This window comes from Gobio gobio (assembly GCF_949357685.1).
Source record: "Gobio gobio genome assembly, chromosome: 7".
NCBI lineage: Eukaryota > Metazoa > Chordata > Actinopteri > Cypriniformes > Gobionidae > Gobio > Gobio gobio.
This window is the reverse complement of record NC_137103.1, coordinates 33,278,251-33,288,719: the sequence shown is the minus strand read 5'-3', so window position 1 is coordinate 33,288,719 and position 10,469 is coordinate 33,278,251.

The window sequence follows — 10,469 nt, the reverse complement described above, 5'->3', positions numbered from 1 at the left end:
TAGCCATCAGTGTCAGTTGAATCGATGAGATAAAACTTCTCTGGTGATAAAAATTGTATATAAGTGTCAAGTCAGAGTTTCGGTTTGATGTCAAGACCTTTCATTTTTCTGTAGCACTTTATATTCCAGATGGCAAAGTCTAAATTCATGGGAGATCAGCCGTGTTTTGTTTACAATGTCAGGTTTTTGGATAAAAGTTGTGATGTGACTAGAGTTTTGTACTGCATCAAACGATTGAGATGCTGTAGCCTCATTCATATAAGCTGACGTGTTTGCTGCTGGTTTGTCATTTTACCATACATTTGCATTCAATGTCATGGAAAAGAACTAAAAGAATCCTATAGAAGCCTGTTTCCACTTCAGAGTAAAAAATATAAGGAGGTCATTATTAAATTATGTTTATAATAAGAAATAAAGTCAAACTGTAAAATATAAAGCTACACATGAGATACCCCGAACTTTTGAGAAGTAGTGTAAGGTTTTTAAATAGTTTTGAAAGGAGGTCACAAAGACTGCATTTATTTGATCGAAAATACAGTATAAACTGCAATATTATAAAATATTACAGTTCAAAAGAAAGTTTTTTTCTATTTTAATATATTTTAAAATGCAATTTATTCCTGCGATGGCAAAGCTGAATTTTCAGCATCATTAGTCCAGTCTTCAGTGTCACATTTCACTCCTAGGTGGAAATGGCCTTCAATAGAAACCTCCTCAAATAAAGACTTCAACCCACATCAGAAAGAATGCTGCTTGACCAGTATTTTTCTGGTGGTAAACAACATGTTGATCCACCAGCTAGACCAGCACCAAACTGGTAACCAGCATAAACCAGCCTTGGCTGTAAACGCAGCACAGGACCAGCATGGAAAGTCAAAGCTGTTCTTTTCAAAAGGGAACTTATCCACTTTTGTACCTTGTCATGTGGACCTATCAAAAACAATTTCTGAGACATTTTGACATTGCACATTGTTCAGATAATGGCAGTACTCATACCCAACACTTGCCTTTGTCAGATTTGAAGTTCATTGAAAATGTGTTTTTAAGATCACCGGTACATTTTTGGTTCTGTATATGTACCTCTGCATTCAGGGTTCCATGGCAACACAGAGAGCGATCTCAGGACCATTCTTGCGTCTCAAGAGGTTCAGATCTCAGCATATTGTGATCAGCACCTTTCTGATTCTATTTCCAGTGTCTGAATTGACAGCGGTGTTGTTGTTGTTATGGTGACAGTCATAAACTTGTTTGCAGACATTGAATGAGTCATTTCTGCTTCATCTTTTTGAGTGGATAATTATGTCAGTTATATATGTTTATGTTTATGTAGATGCTCTGAATAGTTGCAAATGTTTTTATACTAGGCTCTGTATTTTTCAAGTCCACCGCTTGACCAGAATGGTTGAACGACTTCAGATTTTTTTAAAGTTAACATTTATGTGATTAAATGAACAAAACGAGCTGAGACTCAGTTCGCCTTGTGCACAGCAATGACATATTAGTGCTGCCCACAAGACTATTGCTCCTACATAACAGCTTATTTTTTTATCAGTTCTATTGTCTTTTTTATTTCTCACAGATTTCTGCTTGTATTGTAGCCTGACTTCGTCATACTCAGATGCTAGTCAGAATATGAGTCTGATACTGCTCCATTGGGCTGTGATTTTGGGGCGTTTCAACCGAACCAGGAAAGAAAATGCCTCTGCACTCAATTGGATAGACCTACAACCAATCAGAGCAACGGAGTAAGAGGTCGGGTAACACATAGTTGTCAACAGAACTCAACTGCATGCACACTGGAAGAAGTAGAAGAAGAAGATGAGTGTAAAGATCTTTGCCGGTGTTGTAAAAAGAATTTAAGGATACATGGAGTACTTACCAACACGATCATCCTTTTTTGAGAGAAATAGTAAAGGTGAATGCATTGCATATACGAACAAAGTTCTCAGTTTAGTAAACAAATTCAACCCAAACGCTCTTTGGTGAAGTGGATGATTATCATCTGTCCATCATCGTATAAAGCCCGCCCTGACAATTTGATTGGTCCGAACAGCTCTGGTTCGATCATAGTTGCTCCACAAAGGATCAAGTCCAGACCGATCTTCCCGACCTCAAATGTTGTGGGCGGGGCTAAGTTCAGCTGGCATCCAGGCTACTTGTATTCGCTATTTAAATGACGAAATCTGCGAGCGGAAAGACTGAACGCTTCTCCAGAGAGGAACCCTTTTATTTTTAATATTTAAAAAAAATGTTTGTGTGTGGCTGCACTTCCCTGTGTGTAATAAGCAGTGTACGCGTGTAGTGCACCCGCCTATAGACGCATATTATTAACATGCCCTTTAAATAACACAAAAAATATTGACTTTAGACCAGGTTTTTGTTGGTCAATGGCTGTCCTGTCGTTTTCAGTTGCCCATGGGTGAACAGAGGGGTATGAGTTGCTATTTAAACAATGTGGCGCTGGATGTGAAAATGATACCTGCGTCGGGCTGAAACTAGCCAAAAACACTTGCATCGCACTAGCGTCGCATTGCGCCAGGTGTATGATAGGGCCCATTCACACTATATAGAACATACTTTTTTTTAACGGTCGCAAAGTAAGTTTTAAACTTGGATGTTTAAGTCATTTCAACTTAATTACATGACATTACAATAAATAAATGAGTTGAATCCTGTATAACTTGTAAAATGTTGGAAATTGCTTCTTTTTTTTTACATTGTACTATACAGTATGTGATTTCAGATGCAGTGATCATGAATTAGCCTTCCAGTTAGCCTAGGCCATAGATAGAGTGGAGCAGCTTGTACTGTCCTTTCAACTGCACAACTGTCCTGTACTTCCGACAGCTAAAATTAAAGTTAGAGCCGAATATGTGCCAGCGATTCCATTAGACGTCTCAAGAACGCAGACTCTATCTTCATCACTATTTGTACACTAGTTTCTGTTGAGCCAACAGATGTGGACACGTAAAGTATTTCCATTATGCCAGGTCTCCCCTGAGTTACTTGACAAAATCATGAATATGAATGAACACTGTACACTTGTAAAACAAGCAGTTGTGAGAAAATGTCCTGTTCCATCAGCCGCTGGGTGATTTGCCAATCAACCGCAGGCTCAGACCAGCTGCCTGAATCATCACAATATGTTTGCAGTTGCATTAGAATCTGGGCGAGGGAGAAAAAACATGGTAAACAAAATAAATGAAAAAATGTGTTCAGATCTGGAATACCGATTGTTGTTTTCAATAGTAAATGGAAGCTTCCTGCAATATAAAAATAATGAAATAATGCCTGAGTACAATTCAAAATATATAAGATTAAAAACTGTTGAGGCCTCCTGGTTGAGATATACTCTCAACTATATATATATATAATTTCATTGAGTGTTGTTTGTGTATGTCTGCGCTGTGTGTGTCATAATCTGCGTGTGGGTTGTGTCAGGAAGGCTTTTATTAAAATGACTGGCACCTGCGCGATTCCTAATCAGCAAGGTGCAGCAGTGGCTGCTGGGAATCAGAAGTTGTGTGGGTGGCATTTTCTTTAGAAATTAAATAACCCTAAGGTGGCCCCAAAAAAACATGCACACGCACCAATTCACACCTACACACAGAAACACATTCACACACACACACAGGTTGATTTAATTCAATTAAAGAACACTTTGTAAACGGTTTAGTCTTCGTGCCGGAGGGCTTCATCTAACCCAGAACTAACTACTACGCCCACCTAGACGAGTATGAGTATCAATCCTCCAGGGCTAGAGTTATATCCGAGAGAGAGAGAGAGAGAGAGAGAGAGAGAGAGAGAGAGAGAGAGAGAGAGAGAGAGAGAGATATGGGAAAGTCAGACTCAATGCAAAGTTCTTTGAACTTTAAGCATGAAATGCCAACTGTCATGGTTGCTCAAAAATGAGAGAGTGTGAAAAAGAGAGAGGGAGAGAGATAGAGAGGAAAAAGCTGACAAGAGGCACGAGTAAAGAATGAACCCTGTTTGACACTCCTTTCATGTATTTTCTGGGGTTCTCCTAAACCCTCTTCTGAGCTGATGCTAAATTATTCACATATGTCACATCACGCCTGTAATCCTAATTAATGAATCACCTCTGTGATACATGGGAGACTCATTAAAAGAGAGCAGGGCAGAGTCAAGGAGCAAAGGTGAGAAAGATTACGGAAATTAAAATGCCAAAAATCACCATACGTTATGGCCATATATAAACAAAATCCCTGTTTTTATCCTCTACCTTCTTTTTATCTCCCCTTTCCTTTTCTTACGTGTGTTAAATTGCTTTTAGACTGACAGGTAGTAGATGAAATGATCTCAGATGCCTCTGATCCAGCCAGAAATTGGCAGTAACTCAGCTCAGTTGAACTTTTCGCCGACCAAAGCGATGATTTCGAGAGTTTGCTTCCTGTTGACTACGGATGGCTGACCTTCGTAGTTTCTTTTTTTTTTAAAAGCTGTTATGATAGATTCATCTCCCTGAAAGGATGATTAACTAGTCAAATTCACATTTTTATTCACACATGTGCTCTGAAGGCACATACACAGTCAAACCAAAATGTATTCAGACAACTTCAACATTTCCTCACATTATCAGTTTATTCGCTATAGTTTAGAAAATGGTAATAATCAAATATTACAAGAACTCAGAGTTAAACTGTGTCAGAACAAATTAATCTAATATCAGATAACTTAGGTATGTAATGGATTACAATCAACCAATCAGCTGTTAAATTTAAGTACACAATTAGAAAATACCAATTTTGGTCAAACAATGACCAAGCAAAGCTTCATTTTGTTCAGTCTGTGGTGTAAAAGATCGCATTAGCAATTAAAGAAAAAACACTTAAAGGGTAACTTCAGTGATTTAGCATTAAGCTTTGTGTCAGTAGAAACCCGGTAGTATATTCAAATTATGCATTTTATTTCTGGAAAAAATCCTCAGATGACGCAAATATTGTCATTTGCGTCATCTGAGGATTTTTTGGCCAGAGGCTTAAGACTACATCCAGTATAAGGAGCTGTTCCGCATATTTTCAACCCGCCCATAGGGGAGGGATCTCACTCACAGAATGTAAATGCGCACGGCTGCTCAGATCGGGCATTAATAACGGAGCGGTGCGGAGCAGAGTGTTTCAACTTTTCAATTAATTCCTATGAAAGTTAAGCTTCCATAGGCACAGGCCCGGTTCCAGAATCAAATCACTGAGGGTGCTTCTGAAATTACTGAGGGTGCTCTAGTGAAGTGCAGGCTAAGCAACGTCTCCAACATAGCAGTGTACAGTGAAGAAAAAGTCATCACTTTTACCAATAATTGGAATTTCAAAAATATTTTGCTACAAATGTTTGTCTATTAATCTGCCTTTACGTTGCTTTATGCGTTATTTAATGCGGTCATTACATTGTTTGGAGCATAAAAAAGAAATGGATATTTAAAAAAAAAAAAAATCCTATGTTATATGTTGTATCCTCTGCTCTGTAGACGACACCAGAACTATTTATTGAGAAAATTAAAAGACATGAATAGACAAAAACAATGGGATTTTTTTTTTCATTCACCAATTTTTATATTTCAAGCTTTTTTAAAATCCAAACTATGTATAAAGATGATTCTTAACATTCTTAATGTTATGAAAGATAACAGAATAATTTGATATACAATTTTACTTTATGCAATATGTGTGCAAACATGGCCATAAATGCCATTCCCATTCTATGCAATGCATTTATACACTGTATCTAATTTGCATATTAGTGTGTTTTGGGACAATAAGTCATGTAAAAAGACGTGTAATAATATCATAAAATTGTCTCATATTTCAAAAGAATATCCAGACTTAAAACTGTGTATGTTGTCAGAGAAATTTGCTAAATAATGTCCTCTACAGAGGCAAAACCTCTATTCTGGGTCTCAGGATGATATTTCTGTCTTGTGCAGAGTGGCATTTATATTTAGATGTCACTTCCGAAACTTTGCTGCATGCAATTGGCCGTCGGCCCTCTTAGCAATAATAGTTTTATTCAATGAATGACTGTAGCCTCGAAAGTGGGCCAAGATGATCGCTACGATCACTAAAATGCTGTTGCTTTGTCAGTTCATCGCAATCTCACAAAGTTTTGTTATAAAAATGTCAACAATAAATCTCTTACTTGCATCGTGTCTTGACTTTGTTTGTTAATGAGAGGTTTCACGAGCCTGCATGAACTCAGCACTGAATAAAAAACTCTGGCTTTTTGAACGGTGAGATTCTGATCGCGTTCAAGAGATCAACTGATTGGCTACATTACGCACCGCTGCAAAAACTAGCTGTAAATAGATGCATTTGACGCTCTCCAGAGCTCGGACACAAATGTGCAAATCTGTTTCGCCACTATTATTACAGTATCAACGGAGGGTGCTTTTGTTTGCGTTTGAGGGTGCTTAGCACCCCCGTAGAACCGGGCCTGCATAGGCATGATCTGTAAACACGCCAGACTGGACCGTGAATGACTGCCGTGCTTACCTCAGCTCTGCTCAGCTCTTCTCATGATGAATGAATTGAAATCTGACTCCTGCTGTGTCTGTGCCGTGACTTTCGTTTGGCTCACTCACACTTTATTGAAAAGACACGTTCAGTTTTTAATTATAGTGTCTGTTCTCTAACTGAAAGAAATTATTTTATTATAATGAAAATCAGAACAACGGTGGTGTCATGGTGGGCAAGTGATAACCAGTAGCCGTGGCTTTGGGAGTGGCCTCGTTGAGCAGCGAAGCAAGTGCATTCTGGGAGTTGTTGTCTTTCATCCACATGAGACAAAAATACATTTTCTGTCTTTTCTCAGTCTAGAAGGCACCAAATTCAAAAATAATTTCACATTTCTACTACATAAATGACCCAGTTTAAATACACATTCATCTTCCCTGCACTGAAGTGCCCCTTTAAGCAAAATATGGTCAGGTCAAAGTGTCTGAATAATTTCGGTCCCAAATTTTATAGTCAACTGTATGAAGAATTTTTGGTATAATATGTCACAGTTTACTCTATTTTGCTATCCTCACTTACATAAATGAACTATAGTGTTCTGCACCCACTAGTAAAAAATGATGTTTGTTGGTCATAATACAGTAGCTGAAGTCAATCAGAGGTACAGAGATTCAAGACTGTGATCTACAGCGGTTACTTAAAGATGCACTTAAAATATATATTATGTGTTTCTCATACTGTTGGTGATCTATACATCTAATTCTTTTTCTAATAGCAAACTACCATGTGTGACATACTTTGTCCAGGGTGAATGCAGCCAGCGGTAATGTTTTCACAGCTTTTCTGACCTTCCGCTTACTCTGCTAGGGTACAATTTCTTCAAAAGTACTTTATTGGTTTTACAGCTGTAATCTAAACTGCACCATAAAAGCAACATAATTCCAGAGCACATTCTTAAAATCAAAGATCTGTGGAAGATTTATATGCAGTCAAGACCAGTTGGCCCGTTTCTGCATGCAGCTTCGTATTTCTTTGAGAGTGCTAAGAAAATAACACGCTTTCAGTTTCAAAAACAGAGCATTTGGAAATTGCTAGAGTGCATCGCTCAGTGTGAAATAAATCTTTTGAAATGGCGGAGAGGTCCCTTACCGATTCTGATCTTCACAAACAGTTTCGGAGAGCTTTGGGAATCATGACCATGTCATTTCCTTTTTTACGGTTGCGTTCTTATCCTCAGGTGATCAGTAAAGAATTAGGGCAGAGAGAGAGAGAGATACAAGAGGGTGGGGGGTATAATTTCAGGTCATTTACATCTTAATGATGCTTTAATTGTGCGTGTATTCAAATGTTATGTTCTAAAACGGAATACATTTTATTTCAAATTAATAAAAAATTGCAAAAAGGGTTTGACGTATGTGAAATAGCAGCTATAAATAAATCAAATGAAAAGTTCAACAATTTAAACATTTTAAATAAATAAAACTGCAAAACTGTTTTGATGCGTGTTGAATATCAGCAATAAATTACAACTATGAATGAATACAATTAAATAAATGTATAAAAAAATAATAAATAGAGATTCATTTAGCAGAGGTTAGAGAAAGCTTGAGACATAACTTAGTGTTAGCAGGACAAAGGCATCCAGCTTTTGCACTCCATACAAATCACTGGCCTTTCTCTTTGTGTGTAACTGTAAATCAAATCAGGTTGCAAGTACGTGTCACATTAGCTGTAAATCTCACTCTTTTTATGCTTCATCGGTATGTACTAATGCTAAATTAGTAACAAAAGAGTCTAAACCACTTGGTTTAAAAAAGTAATATTGTGTCAAAGGGCGATTACGGCTCACTTCATCCTAATATTGGTGGCCAGCCTTTTATCTAACGTGTGAACATTATTAAGCTTTTCAAATCAGTAAGCCATTCAGACCTGATGATTCATAGCAGTGGATATGTGATCAAATTCCCTTTCAGACAGACTCCGTGCTCATAGCCTATATTATGTGGGTTCCTTTGGAAACCGAAGACTGCTGCTGCGTCCGAAATTGCATTCTAATGAATAGTTATTACATTTGAATTTGAATTTACTTCACAACCGTTAAAAAACTATGAAATTGCATACTCTCTTGATTAGCTATTATTTTGAATAAGTAATTACTTCACGACCACTTAAAAGTATGATCTATAGCTGGGGTGTCCAATTCTGCTCCTGGAGGGCCACTGTCCTGCAGAGTTAAATTAGACAAATAGATTAATTAAAACACACCTGAAACAGCAAATCAAGGTCTTATTAGGCATGCTAGAGACCTCAAGCTGGAGCTAAACTCTGCAGGACACCCCTGTTCTAGTATGAATGTGAGCAGTATGATTGGAATCTGGACGTAATACATTATAACGTGACCTACCAGTGTCAATTATGTCGCCTCTCTGCCATTCACAAATCCTTTCCCAAGGCCTCATGGGATAATAAAGTGTCCATCGTGTGCACACTTCCTTCAAAATCTCGCCGGAAGTAGTAGTAGGTCATTTTTGCCTACTTTCAGTTAGCCACATACTGTTTTTTTTGCCTACTATATAGTAGGGAAGTATGCAATTTCGGATGCAGCCATACAGTATGAATATGAGAAGTATGAATGAAATTCGGACGTACTACATCCAGCATGTTGTTACTGTCATGTGACCTACCAGCGTCAGTTGCGTTGCTTCGCTTCACTGCCATTCGTAAATCCCCTCCCTAAAAGTGTCCTAAAGTGTCCAACGATTGTGCACTTCAGAATCTCGCTGGAAGTAGGCCTAGTTTCGCCTGCTGTTTTTCATTTACTATGTATTCAGACATATTACTCTTTTGTTGTACTGTTTGTTCGCATACTATAGGGAAGTATGCCACATCGGATGCAGCCTATATAGTATGAATATGAGAAGTATGAATGAAATTCAGACGTACTACATCCAGCATGTTGTTACTGTCATGTGACCTACCAGCGTCAGTTGTTGCTTCACTGCCATTCGTAAATCCCCTCCCTAAAAGTGTCCATCGAATGTGCACTTCATAATCTCGCTGGAAGTAGGCCTAGTTTCGCCTACTGTTTTTCATATGTATTCAGACATACTACTCTTTTGTTGTACTGTTTTTTCGCATACTATATAGTCGGGAAGTATGCGATTTCGGATGCAGCCTATATAGTATGAATATGAGAAGCATGAATGAAATTCGGACGTACTACATCCAGTATGTTGTTACTGTCATGTGACCTACCAGGGTCAGTTGTTGCTTCACTGCCATTCGTAAATCCCCTCCCTAAAAGTGTCCTTTAGTGTCATACGAATGTGCACTTCAGAATCTCATCGGAAGTACTGTTTTTCATATTCTGTGTATTCAGACATAGCCTACTACTCTTTTGTTGTACTGTTTTTTCGCATACTATATACTAGGGAAGTGTTCGATTTCAGAAGCAGTGTGGCTCTTGGCTTATGCTGCATGTGTGAAGCTCAATAAAGACCCAGATAAAGTGTTTATAGCGTATCCAGAAAGAGTATTATAGTGTGTGGAACCACAGAAAGTTGTGTCCAAGATGATGTACAGTATATACACTATGCATTATGTATACTGTTTAGTTGATTTTATAAGGTCTTTGGTAACACTTTACAATAAGGTAAAGCCAAGGTAAAACCCTAGTTAACATGAACTAACCAATGAACCTTTATTGAAATTTTTTATTAAATAACGCAAAAGTGAATATAAACAGTAACAAATCTACAGTATTGCTCATTGTTAGTTAATTTGAGGTAATGCATAACGTTATCGAATGGGACTTTATTGTAAAGTGTTACCAGGTTTTGTCATCCAGCGTCAGAATAGGAAAGCTTGACAGTTGAGTACATGAAGTGTCCAATGTTTTGCTCTTTCTGATATACTGTAAGTGAATCATACGGGTATTTGAAGTGCACTTTGTCTTGCATACTACTCACACTATTTATTTAAAAAAAAAAATGGCATAGAATT